This window comes from Equus asinus, chromosome 25 (genome assembly GCF_041296235.1).
Source record: "Equus asinus isolate D_3611 breed Donkey chromosome 25, EquAss-T2T_v2, whole genome shotgun sequence".
NCBI classification, from domain to species: domain Eukaryota; kingdom Metazoa; phylum Chordata; class Mammalia; order Perissodactyla; family Equidae; genus Equus; species Equus asinus.
The window spans coordinates 51,067,894-51,080,143 of NC_091814.1; the positions used below are offsets into that span (position 1 = coordinate 51,067,894).

Consider the following 12,250-nt stretch of genomic DNA (forward strand, 5'->3'; position numbering starts at 1 on the left):
GGAAAGGTTCAGAAACTGTATCCCCTATGAATGAATGTTAATTGGATCAGAATCTTGCCTGTAACACAGCAGTGTTGCTTATTCAAGCAATGGATTAGGCTGGTCAAGAGCCCCAGTCCTACAACCGACACTGCTCTAGAGACTGGCTTCAGCGCAAGGTAAGTCAGTATTGATTTATTTTTGTCAAAGGTTTTGAATCTAGAGATTTATGCATTAGGTATAAAATTTAACCCCTCTCTATATTTTTAAGGTACTTCTCTGTGGCTTCTACTAAACGTTGGTTTTGCGAACAATGACAACAATAACATGCTAATCAATTTCACAAGATCTGCATTCTAAATAAGTTCCAGTAAGAAAATTAAGATGCTGAGTTACTTATTTAAGGATTAGTTGTTCATTCTCTTTGAATCCAAAACTCTCAAAGAAAATGGAAACTTCCTTGAAAAAAAGTTGAATTTAAAAGGCATTGAAATCATAAAGGTGAGAGAGATATGTAGTTGGGTAACGGATCGTAAACATTTAGAGAAATCTGTAAATAAACTTGAATAAAATATTAACTGAGTGAACAAGAACACAAGAGAAGAAATTATTAACAGCAAAAAAAATGAATTAAACAAAAAATTTGTCATGAGAAAATAAATGAGTCAGACAGGAATTAATATTGGTGAATTCATATTTAAAAACTTGACCAAGACATTCAGTATAAGAGGTGGAATAAAATGAAATAAAGGCAATGGAAAGAGTCTGAGAGGAAGGGGAAAAAAGAGAAATTGGATTTATTTTTCCTTTATAAAAGATAACTTATTTTGAACAATCATATTAACTTCTAGGAAAAAAAACCCCCAGTTTTATTTTGTTTTTCTTTGTTTCTTTTAACCAGGAGACTGCTGAGTCTGTCTGAGATAGAAGTAGTGGCCAAAAAGTTTTGTTGGATATAAGATCCCACTGCAGCTCTGAAATTAGTACAAGGCTATTTGCATACAGAGTGTATGTACTTTAAGAAGCAGTAGTAGAATATTCTGGTATGCTTTGTTTGAAAAAAGAAAAAAAGCCCTCAATGAAGCCTCTTTCAGACATGTGTCAGGGACACTTTGTTGCTGAACTCTCTCATATTAACAAACTAAGCTGCTCTTCCTTTCATTCCTTTGGCCACAGGACAGACGAAATTCACCAAAGTCTCTACCACAGGCATTCTCAGATGGTGCTAATAAAAAGAAGAAACCCAAACCAGAATTGGTGGTCTACATTGTAAGAGTTGCTAAATATCATCACAAAGCAATAATTATCCTGCAGCTTGGTGGCTCAACATCCTGAAATGCAAATGTCAAGAGCATAGCATCTTGACAATGTTGTTAATGGGAACTCATGTTTTGTGTTGGGTGGTCTTCTGTTCTACCTGGTGGTCTTGTTTCTGCCTGCCATGGCAGCACTAATGTTTTCATGTAGTCCCCAATCCTACACGGTATTCACTTGTCTCTCTTTAGTAATGCGCAACAAGTCATAAAAGACAGACTACCCAGAAATAACGCTGCAAGTATTCCAGACATTTTCTCTCTTGGTGGTGACAGTTCCAAATCAAGCTGGCTCAGTGTTTAAATAAAAGCATTTTTCTAAGTGGTGGCTCAAAATGCAGCTTTAGATCTGGAAAAGCAAACTGGGCTCTTCTTGCTTCTTCCATCATTGCTTGTAATAAATATTCAACTGTTGGACCGCAACTAGAAGCTTATGATAGATGATGCAGAATAGAGTCCAACTCTCTCTTTCCCAGATGCAAAGAACTCAACCTTTGGTTAGAGAGACTTCACTACCTTTTAAGAAGCATGAGCAGATGATTTTACAGACTTTCTTGTCACATTCATTCAGGATTTATTTCCCAAGGTCCCACGAAAAGTAACAAGGGAAGGGTCATAGCTGTACAAGATGTCAATACAATCTCTGTTCAGAGGGTCAAAGTGTCACATATCCAAAAATTAATACAGGCAGCTATCCTGGTTTTAACTCTGAAGAGGATATCAGAACATTCTCCAGCATAAACTGACCATAACTCTGCGCTTATAGGACTATCAGACCAAGAACTTAATCTTAATAGAATTTTGAGGGTCATCAGTTCAATTGGGTTTGGAAATGCAGTCCTAATCCCCATAAACTCCCCATCCCAAAGTAATATCGCTGTAAACTCCTTCAGCACTCCTGCCTCTGCCATTCACTGGCCATTTTATTACATTTGGGCTTGTACTGTGGCTAAATTTTCACAGTCATTCTTTTGTTGAACCACAAATTAAAGCCTTATTAGCCCTTTTTAAGATCTAGCAAAAGCTTCCAAAAAAGGAGTGATACCTCAGCTGGCCATTCTAGGTGCTTCCATCACATCCTGAAGGAATGCCAGGCACAGAACCTGCTACATTGTATTGTAATAATTTTTCTTCTTTGTCTGTTTCTCCTCCTTTATTTTCAGTTCCTTGAAATCAGATGCCAGACATTTTTATCCTCATATACCTAGTACCCAGCACTGTGCTTGGTACATAGCAAAGGGTCCATATATTTTTTAATGAGTAGGTTAAAGTTGGCCCCATTGGACCGGAGAAAGTGATTACAAAGATGAATCAGTCTTAGTCCCTTCCCTCAAGGTCATTCTAATTTAGTACATGGCTGGATACAGAGTAGATGCTCAATAAATGCTAGTTGGTTAGCTGACCCTTAGTTCCTTTTCATAAAGTGGAAAGACAAGGCTACCCAAATAAATATATTCCAGCAAAGACAATTAAATATTTTATTTCACTCTTTCTGGTGATATGAAACCTTTCCTCCTCTCACTCAGGACCCCAAGTACCTAAGAACAAGAAGAAGAGATCAAAGCCTAGAAACTCTTTACCACACACACCATAACATTGAAGCCAAAACTTGAACATACATTCTTGCACCTAGAGAAGATATTTGAAAATAGGACCATCTTTGATCATCCAGGATGTTTGGTTCTTAGTACTCCTGATCTACAAAAAAATCAGAATACATTCTTTAAGAATTTCCTATTGGACCATCACAATTATGTGAGAAAATAAATATGAATGCACTTTGAAACTTTATAACACACAATGCAAAGATAAGGGCTACAAACAGAATATATATTTCTGCATTAAAAAAATACATAAACCAATTTAATGAGTGTACACACGAGGGAATAGCAATTTGAGGCCTTCGCTAATTTATACATAGTAGTCCTCCCTTATCCTTAGCTTCACTTTCTCCAGTTTCAGTTACCTGGGGACAACTGCTGTCTGAAAATATTAAATGGAAAATTCCAGGAATAGACAATTCATGAGTTTTACATTGTGTGCCATTCTGAATAGCCTCATGAAATCTCGTGCCTTCCTGCTCCATCCCACCTGGGACATGAATCATCCCTTTGTCCGTCACACGCATGCTGTATAAAGGCATGCCTCAGAGATATTTTGGGTTTGTTTCTAGACCACCACAATAAAGCAAAAATCACAAAAAAAGCAAGTCACACAAAGATTTTGGTTTCCCAGTACATATAAAAGTTATGTTTATACTACACAGTAGTCTATTAAGTGTGCAATAGCATTATGTCTAAAAAAATGCACATACCTTATTGAAAAATACTTTATTGCTAAAAACTGCTAGCCATCATCTCAGCCCTCTTTGAGTTGTAATCTTCTTGCTGGTGGAGAGTCTTGACTCCATGTTGATGGCTCCTGACTGATCAGGGTGATGAAGGTTGGGGTGGATCTGGCATTTTCTTGAAAAGATAACCATGAAGGTTGCCATATTGATTGACTCGTCTTTTCAATAATGATTTCTCTGTAGCATGCAATGCTGTTTGATAGCATTTTACCCACAGTAGAACATCTTTCAAATTGGAGTCAATCTTCTCAAACCCTGCCACTGCTTTATCAACTAAGCTTATATAATATTATAAATCCTGTGTTGTCATTTCAACAATCTTCACAGCATCTTTACCAAAAGTAGACTCCATCTCAAGAAACCACTTTTTTTGCTCATCCATTAAGCAACACCTCATCCATTAAAGTTTTATCATGAAATTGCAACAATCCAGCCACATCCTCAGGCTCCACCTCCAAATCCAGTTCTCTTGCTATTTCTGCTACATCTGCAGTTACTTCCTCCGCTGAAGTCTGGAACTCCTCAAAGTCAACCATGAGCGTTGGAGTCAACTTCTTCCAAACTCCTTGTTAATGTTGATATTTTGACCTCTTCTGGGGAATCACAAATGTTCTTAATGATATCTAGAATGCTGGATCCTTTTCAGAAGGTTTTCAATTTACTTTGCCCACATCCATCAGAGAAATCAATATCAACTATCTATATCAACTACAGCCTTATAAAATGTATTTCTTAAATAATAAAAAGTCTAAATTAGTTCCTGATACATGGGATGCGGAAAGGATGTTGTGTAAGCAGGCATGAAAACAACATTAATCTCATTGTATATCTCCATCAGAGCTCTTAGGTGACCAGATGCATTGTCAATGAGCAGCAATGTTTTGAAAGGAATCTTTTTTTCTGAGCAGTAGGTCACAACAGTGGACTTAAAATATTCAGTAAACCATGTTGTAAACAGATTTGCTGTCATCCAGGCTTTGTTGTTCCATTTATAGAGCACAGGCAGAGTAGATTTAGCATAATTATTAAGGGCCCTAGGATTTTTAGAATGGTAAATGAGCATTGGCTTCAGCTTAAAGACACCAGCTGCATTAGCCTCTAATGAGTGAGTCAGCCTGTCCTTTAAAGCTTTGAAGCCAGGCATCGACTTCTCCTCTCTAGCTATGAAAGTCCTAGATGGCATCTTCTTCAATATAAGGCTATTTTGCTAACATTAAAATATGTTGTTTAATGAAGATACTTCATTAATTATCTTAGCTAGATCTTCTGCTAGGTAGAACCTCTGCTAGCTTCAAACTTTTCTTCTGCAGCTTCCTCATCTCTCTCGGCCTTCATAGAATTGAAGAGAGTTAAGGCCTTGCTCTGGACCAGACTTTGGCTTAAGTTTGGCTAGTTTGATCCAGACCACTAAAACTTTCTCCATATCAGCAATAAAGCTGTTTCACTTTTGTATCATTTGTGCATTCAATGGAGCAGCACTTATAATTTCCTTCAGGAACTTCTCCTTTGCATCCACAACTCGGCTAACTATTTGGCACAAGAGGTCTACCTTTTAACCTGTTTCAGCTTGTGACATGCCTTCCTCACTAAGCTCAACCTTTTCTAGCTTTTGATTTAAAGTGAGAGATGTGAGACTCTTTCTTTCACTTGAACACTTAGAGGCCACAGTAGGACTATTAATTGGCCTAATTTCAAAATTGTTGTATCTCAGGGAATAGGGATGCCTGAGAAGAGGGGAAGAGATAGAAGAGTAGCCTATTTGTGGAGCAGTCAGAACACACACGTTTGTTAAGTTCACCCCCTTATATGGGTGCATCTTAAATGGGGGCCCCAAAACAATTATGATAGAACATCGATGATCCCTGATCCCAAACAGCCATACCAAATACAATAATAATAAAAAAATTTGAAATATTGGCAGAATTATCAAAATGTGACACAGAGAGACGAAGTGAGGAGATGCTGTTGGAAAAATGGCGTCACTAGACTTACTCAATGCAGGGTTGCCATTCTGTTTGTAAAAACTTAATGTCTGTGAAGTGTAATAAAGTGAAATGCAATAAAACAAGATATGCTTGTATGCTACCCACCCCTTAGTCACTTAATAGCTGTCTTGGTTATCAGATTGACTGTCGCGTTATCCCAGTGTTTGTGTTCAAGTAACCCTTATTTTATGTAATAATGGCCACACAGTGCAAGATTAGTGATGCTGGCAATTTGGATATGGCAAAGTGAGACCATAAAGTGCTTCCTTTGAGTGAAAAGGTAGAAGTTCTCAACCTAATAAGGAAAGAAAAAAAACTCATATCTGAGGTAGCTAAGGTCTACAGTAACTTTTATTATAGTATATGATTATAATTATTCTATTTTATTATTAGTGATTGCTGCTAATCTCTTACTATGCCTAATTTATAAATTAAACTTTATCATAGGTGTGTACTTATAGGAAAAAAACAGTATAAATAGGGTTCAGTTCTATCGGTGGTTTCAGGCATCCACCGGGGGTCTTGGAATGTATCCCTCATCTATAGGGAGCTAATGTATCCCTCATGTACATTCCTTATTTGGTGACTTAAAGCACGAGATCTAATGCAAAGTCAAAGCCAATAGGTACCAGAGAAGGAAACAAAACAGATATCAAAAGAGTAGGATGTCATAAGAGCAAAGGGATGCAAGGAGTCAGTGCAGACTTACACAGCCCAATAGAGAAAATTGGAACTTATTCAACATCTATTCAACAGAGTCATAACTGTGTGCCTCTGAGGTGCCAGGCACAGAGCTAAGAACTATGAGGGACATCAAAATGAATACAATCCAACCTGATGAGGGAGAACTCACAGTCTAGGGGCAGTGTTGGTAGGGGGGCAGATGGAGATAAAAGAGAAAAACTACCCGTATAAATATAATAGAAAGCAGAACAGATCATTGCTGGAAGAGAGATTCAGATAAAGTGTTATGGGAGTTTAGTGAAAGGAAATATCACTTCATTGAAGGATGCTTCAGGATAATTTTATAAAGGACATGATACTTAAGCTCAGCCTCAGCTAGAAGGAATTCAAAGGGTATAAAAGGGATAAAGGACACTCCAAGTGGAATTAACAATATGAGAAAGGCATGGAAGCAGGAAATGAACTAGATCTGTATAATGAGCATAAAGTGTTTCATTTTGTCTAAAGTTTAAGGTATGTACAGGGACATAGTGAGAAATGGGGCTGATGAGGTGGACTGTGGCTAGATTATAGACAGCCTTGAATACTAAGCCAGGGGATTTGGACTTTATTCAGAAGCCTTTGGGAGCTACTCAAGGTATGATGAGATCAGAGCTGTATTTTCAGAAGCTTAATCTAAAAACAATACAATGAGTAAGGTGAAGAAGATAGGGATTGGGAGATAAATTTGGATGTCATTAGAAAGACCAGTATAAAACTTACTTAATAAATATCTTTAGGAAGGAGGTAACTGCTATAATGTGATGATACTATTAAATGTGGCAAATACTGCTACCTGTTGTAGTTGATGTGGCAAATTGAGTCATCAAAGACTTGGATGGGAGGCTAGAATGAATTGGACTAAGGTAGGAAATGACACCTGCAGGACTTTAGTGTCAGGTGTGAACAAACAGGCAGAATCAAGATGACCAGTGGATTTCATGGGTAAGTCACATATAGGGTCTCATGATAGTTGGAGGAATATGTGAGCAGAGGAAAATGTCAGAGAATGTGAGGCAGACTTTAGGGCTGAGAGCCCTTCCAATAAGAGTTACTCTGACAAGAGACTTCAGGCAAATGTGGTCTTATAACTGAGGTGATTCCATCTTTCCTAGATAATTCCTCCTTTGGAGTGGTCTTTCCAGGTCTTAAAGAGCCCATGTGGTCTTTCTTGATCCATCAAGTTAGTGACACAGATCATAATTACAGAATATCTTCCTGAAGATGTGGTAACTCAGCTTGAAAGATTTCCTCCTCTAGAGATTCTTTTTCTCAAATCACTCACTTGCCCATTCAGCATGTATTTATTGAATACCTACTATTTGCCAAGACCTAATCTAAGTGCTTGGGATATCTTCATGAACAGATTAAAAAAAATCACTACCTTTCTGAAGCTGACATTATAGTAGATAAAAATTATGAAAACATTAAACACAATAATTGAGCAAATTATATAGTACATTAGAAGGTAAGTTCTATTGAATAGATAAATATATTAAATAGACAAAATTAGAATAGAGTCAGGGAATCACAAGGGTGGAGTTGGGTTTGAGGCAATTTACTATTTTAAAAATGTGGTCAGGGCAGGTCTGATTGAATAGACATAACTTGAGCAAAGGCTGGAGGGAGAGGAGTGAGTTATCCATGTGGGTATCTGAGAGTAGAAAGCCCCAGATGAAACCAGTAGCTCAAAGTCTTTGAGGCAGGAATGCTCTCACTGTGTTCTACAAAAAATGAGACCAAAGTGACTGGAGCAGCAAGTGAAGGGGAAAATACTAAAAGATGGGATCAAACATATAAGAGAGGGCAGACCATGAAGGGCCTTTAGGCCATTGTGAGGACTGGCTTTTCCAGTGAGTGAAATGTGGAGCCGTTGGAGGATGCCAGGTCTAGGACTGACATGATCTAACTCACATTTTAAAAGCACCACTCTGGCTGCTATACTGAGAATAGAGGTTAGGTAGTCAAGTGTGGAATCAGGGAGATCATTTTGGTGGCAATTACAGTAATCCAAATGAGGGCAGATCATGTCTTGGCTCAGATTAGCGGTAATAGAGGTAGTGAGAAGTGGTCTGATTCTAAACACACTTTGATGGTACAGCCAACAGGATTTCATGGTGAATAAAACAAGGAATGAGAGAAGAGAGGAGTTAAGAATGACTCAATGTTGTTGATCTCAGAAACCAGAAATAGAGAGCTGCCAAAAATTGAGGTGAAGAAAATAACAGATGTGGTAGGTTTGGGGAGAATGATTAGGAATTCAATTTTGTACATATTGTGTACATGTGGTAATGATACATAGGCATTTGAAATTCAGGAGAGGGGATCAGAGATATAAATTTGGGAGTCTAGTATATTGATGGTACTTAAAATTAAGAAACTGGATCAGTTCACCAAAGGAATGAATGTCTATAGAGAGGAGAATCTGGGTTGTTTCAACACGGATAGTTTCAGAAGCAGAGGAGAAACCAGGAAAAAAGACTGAGACAGCATAGCCAGGAAAGCAGGAAGAAAACCCAGAGAGGTTGGCATCCTGGAACCCAGCTGAGTAGAAGGTATCAAGGAGGGTCCATCAGCTGTGCCAGGCGGTGATAGCATATCAAGTAAAACGAGCACTGAGAACGCCCATCGGATTTATCATCAGGGTTGTCAGTGACTCTGACCAGAGTAGTTTTGGTGGACTGGAGAAAACGAAAAGCTGAATGGAATAGGGGTAAGAGAGAATGAGAGGGGAAAGTTTGGAGACAGTAATTTTTTTGTTTGTTTTTTGAGAAGTTTTTGTGTAAAGGTGAGCAGGAAATGAAGAGGTAGTAGGAAAGAGAAGTGAGGTAAAAAGAGGGTCTTAGGGTTTTTTTGTTGTTGATGCTGGCTTGTGTTATGGACTGAACAGTGTCCCCCCAAAATTCATATGTTGAAACTCTAGCCCCCCAGTACCTCAGAATGTGACTATACTTGGAGATAGGGCCCTTAAAGAGGTAATTAAGTTAAAATGGGGTTCTTAAGGTGGGTCCCAATCTGATCTGACTGTCCTTATGAGAAGAGGGGATTAGGACACACAGAGAGACACTAGTGATGCACACACAGAGGGAAGACCATGCAAGGACATAGTGAGAAGGTAACCATCTGCAAGCCAAGGAGACAGACTTCAGGAGAAACCAAACCTGTTAACGCCTTGATCTTGGATTTCTAGCCTCTACGATTGTGAGAAAATGAATTTCTGTTGTTCAAACTACCCAGTCTGAGGCATTTTGTTAAAGCAGAACTAGGAAACTAATATAGTTGTTTTTGTTTGGGGCTTTTTGTTTCTATTCGGGGGGGGGGGGGGTAGTTTTTAAGATGGAAGAAATAATAGCATGTTTGTGTGTTTTTAGGAAATATCCAGAGGGAAAAATTATTATCTAGGAGGCAGAGGAGAAAATTGATGGAGAGAACTTCATTGAAAAGGGGAAAATGGCTGAGATCTGGTCTTTGTTATTCATTTCCCAGAGCTCCTCTTAGCCTGAGGCCTCAGTTAAGGACCCTAAAATAAATCTCTGATTTCTTGATAGCTATTGTGCCAGAATCATTAAACTTAATAAGGGAGAGGAGGAGACTTTACCAAACCTGGATTTCTAGAAAAATTGTGCAGCTGTTAAGAGAAAAAGAGAAATTGTTTTTAAGTAGAATGAAAGAGATGAGGCAGAATCAAGGAGAATCAAGAAAAAAAGAAATAAGATGAATTTAGCTTTGTCAATGAGAAGTCTGAGTTTGGTAAGATACACAGGTGGAGATGTTCCTGTGGGCGCTGAAATTGTTGAGAAAAATTTAGCAAAATCCAATGAAAGAGATGGAGTGAGTCTACAAGTGAATATTCTCTTAAAGATTGTATTTTCTATAAAAGGATTGTTTACTATGAAGAGTTCCTGCCACCACACCACCACCACTCCCTTTTTAAAAAAAGGCATGCTAATAGCTATCCAGATAAAGTCATTAAGGGGGCTGGCCTGGTGGCACAGTGGTTAAATTTGCACACTCTCTTTGAGTGGCCTGGTTCATGGATTTGGATTCTGGGCATGGACTTACATACCGCACATCAAGCCACGCTGTGGTGGGGTCCCACATGCAAAGTAGAGGAAGATTGGTACAGACGTTAGCTCAGTGACAATCTTCCTTACCAAAAATAAATAAAGTTGTTAAGGTAAAAAGGATGGTTTTGGAAAGGGAAGGTGGTTGAGAACACGTTGCTGTTGGGGGGATGAAAATGACTATTCAGTCTTGGCATTTTTAAGATGTTTAATTATGGACCTAGGATAGCATATGAAATAAAGGAAACAAACCCAGAATTATAGAGCTAGCATGAAGAAAAATGGATCATTTTGTTATTGAGTCTCATAGTATTCCTGGAAATTAGGACATCTGCAAAGACGATCCCCATTTTACAACGGTGGCACAATGAATCTTGGCACAATGAGGCTAAGAGACTGGATTCACAATACATGTATTTTGAATTGGTCCAACATGTCACAATGAGTCAGTACTGAAATAAGGACTGGAACCCAGGACTCCTGGCTCCTAGCCAGGACTCTACCCACGTAACTATATTTCCTGTGTTCTTGTTTTTGATCTTGAGTTAATTTTCAATCTCTCTCTCTTACTCTCTAGCTTTCTCTCCCTCCCCGTCTCTCTCACATACCATAGATGACCCTTGTTCGTGTCCTGCATAAATCACTCTCTAACGGAGCCTGTTTGTTGTGCTCTTCTCTAGGTACCCAAAGGAAGATTATGGCAGAGAACCAGGGCTCAACATTAAGGAAGATAATTGAAGGTCATTCAGCTGAAAATAATTCATATTTATCCACGGCTTCCTGTACCAGAGCATCTGGTTTCCCTTAGCCAGCATGGTGTCCTCTGGTTCTGACTGTGGTGGCCTACAGCAACCACATTTTTGCTAAAAAAGAAAAGAGTGCTTTCTTACATCTGTTCCCGAGATGTTTTTAAACTTCCTTGTACAGAGCAACGTTCTGCTTTTAGATGAACAAAGACTAAAACTTCACGGAGTTAGGTGCTGGTGACTCTGAGCATGCTCCTGGGCAGCTTCTCTGGTGCTTTCTCTTTCCAACAAGACCAATCACAGAATTAAAGATTAGGAAAACTAAGGTCAACGAGTCCATCTTACTAACTCCTACCAGAACTTCACAGTGCTAAGTGAGCTTGGATTTGTCCTATTGGTAAAGAGATTTTCTGTGCTTATCTCTACAGATGGAGAATATATTGACTCATCACCAGGCTACTAGATGAATCCTGGACAGGCACAGGTTGCAGCATACCTGCTTACAGTAGGGCCCCATTGTTAGTTTTACTTTTTTTGTCCATGACTGTTGTATTAGCAATAGAAATTCATACCTGTGTTTAAACGATAATCTCTTTCAGCCTGTTTATTAATAAATTATCCTTTGGTATTACCTATTAGTTATCTTTTAACATTACCTACTAGTTGTCTTTTAAGAAACTTATTAGTTAGTTGAAGGAACAAACGTGAGAGAGAAAAGAAAGTGAGAAATAAACATTTCTTATCACAGGATAATGTCGGAGAAAAATGATACACATAAATATTAGAAAAACAGAACTCAGAAGTATAATCAATAGGAGGTGAATTTTGACCTTACTTTAAAATGAATGCTATTGCTGCAATCAATAGTAATAGCTAAAACTTACCAAATGCCTTCTTGTATTGTGCTTAGTGCTCGGGTCCACTATCTCATTTAATCATCACAACAAATCTGTGAAGTAAATAATATTCTTATACCCATTTTACATAAAAAGAAATTGTCTCATAGATGTATTTGTGGGGTTCCAGCAGGAAACAGAGGGAGAACTCAAAAATAGATTAATTGAATATAGTTTTAATAAAAGCACTATTT

General features: G+C 38.3%; 1 long non-coding RNA gene across 2 annotated transcripts in view; it reads left to right on the forward strand.

Annotated features, from left to right (window-relative positions):
• Window positions 1-11,915, forward strand: part of LOC139042013 (uncharacterized) — a 112,158-nt gene extending 100,243 nt beyond the window's left edge. The window contains exon 4 of one of the 2 annotated variants that reach the window (XR_011498197.1): window positions 11,095-11,913. This is a non-coding gene — a long non-coding RNA (uncharacterized lncRNA). Of the gene's footprint in view, window positions 1-11,094 lie in introns of both variants that reach the window. The other variant, XR_011498198.1, reaches the window with a different exon arrangement.
• Window positions 11,916-12,250: the final 335 nt, after the last annotated feature.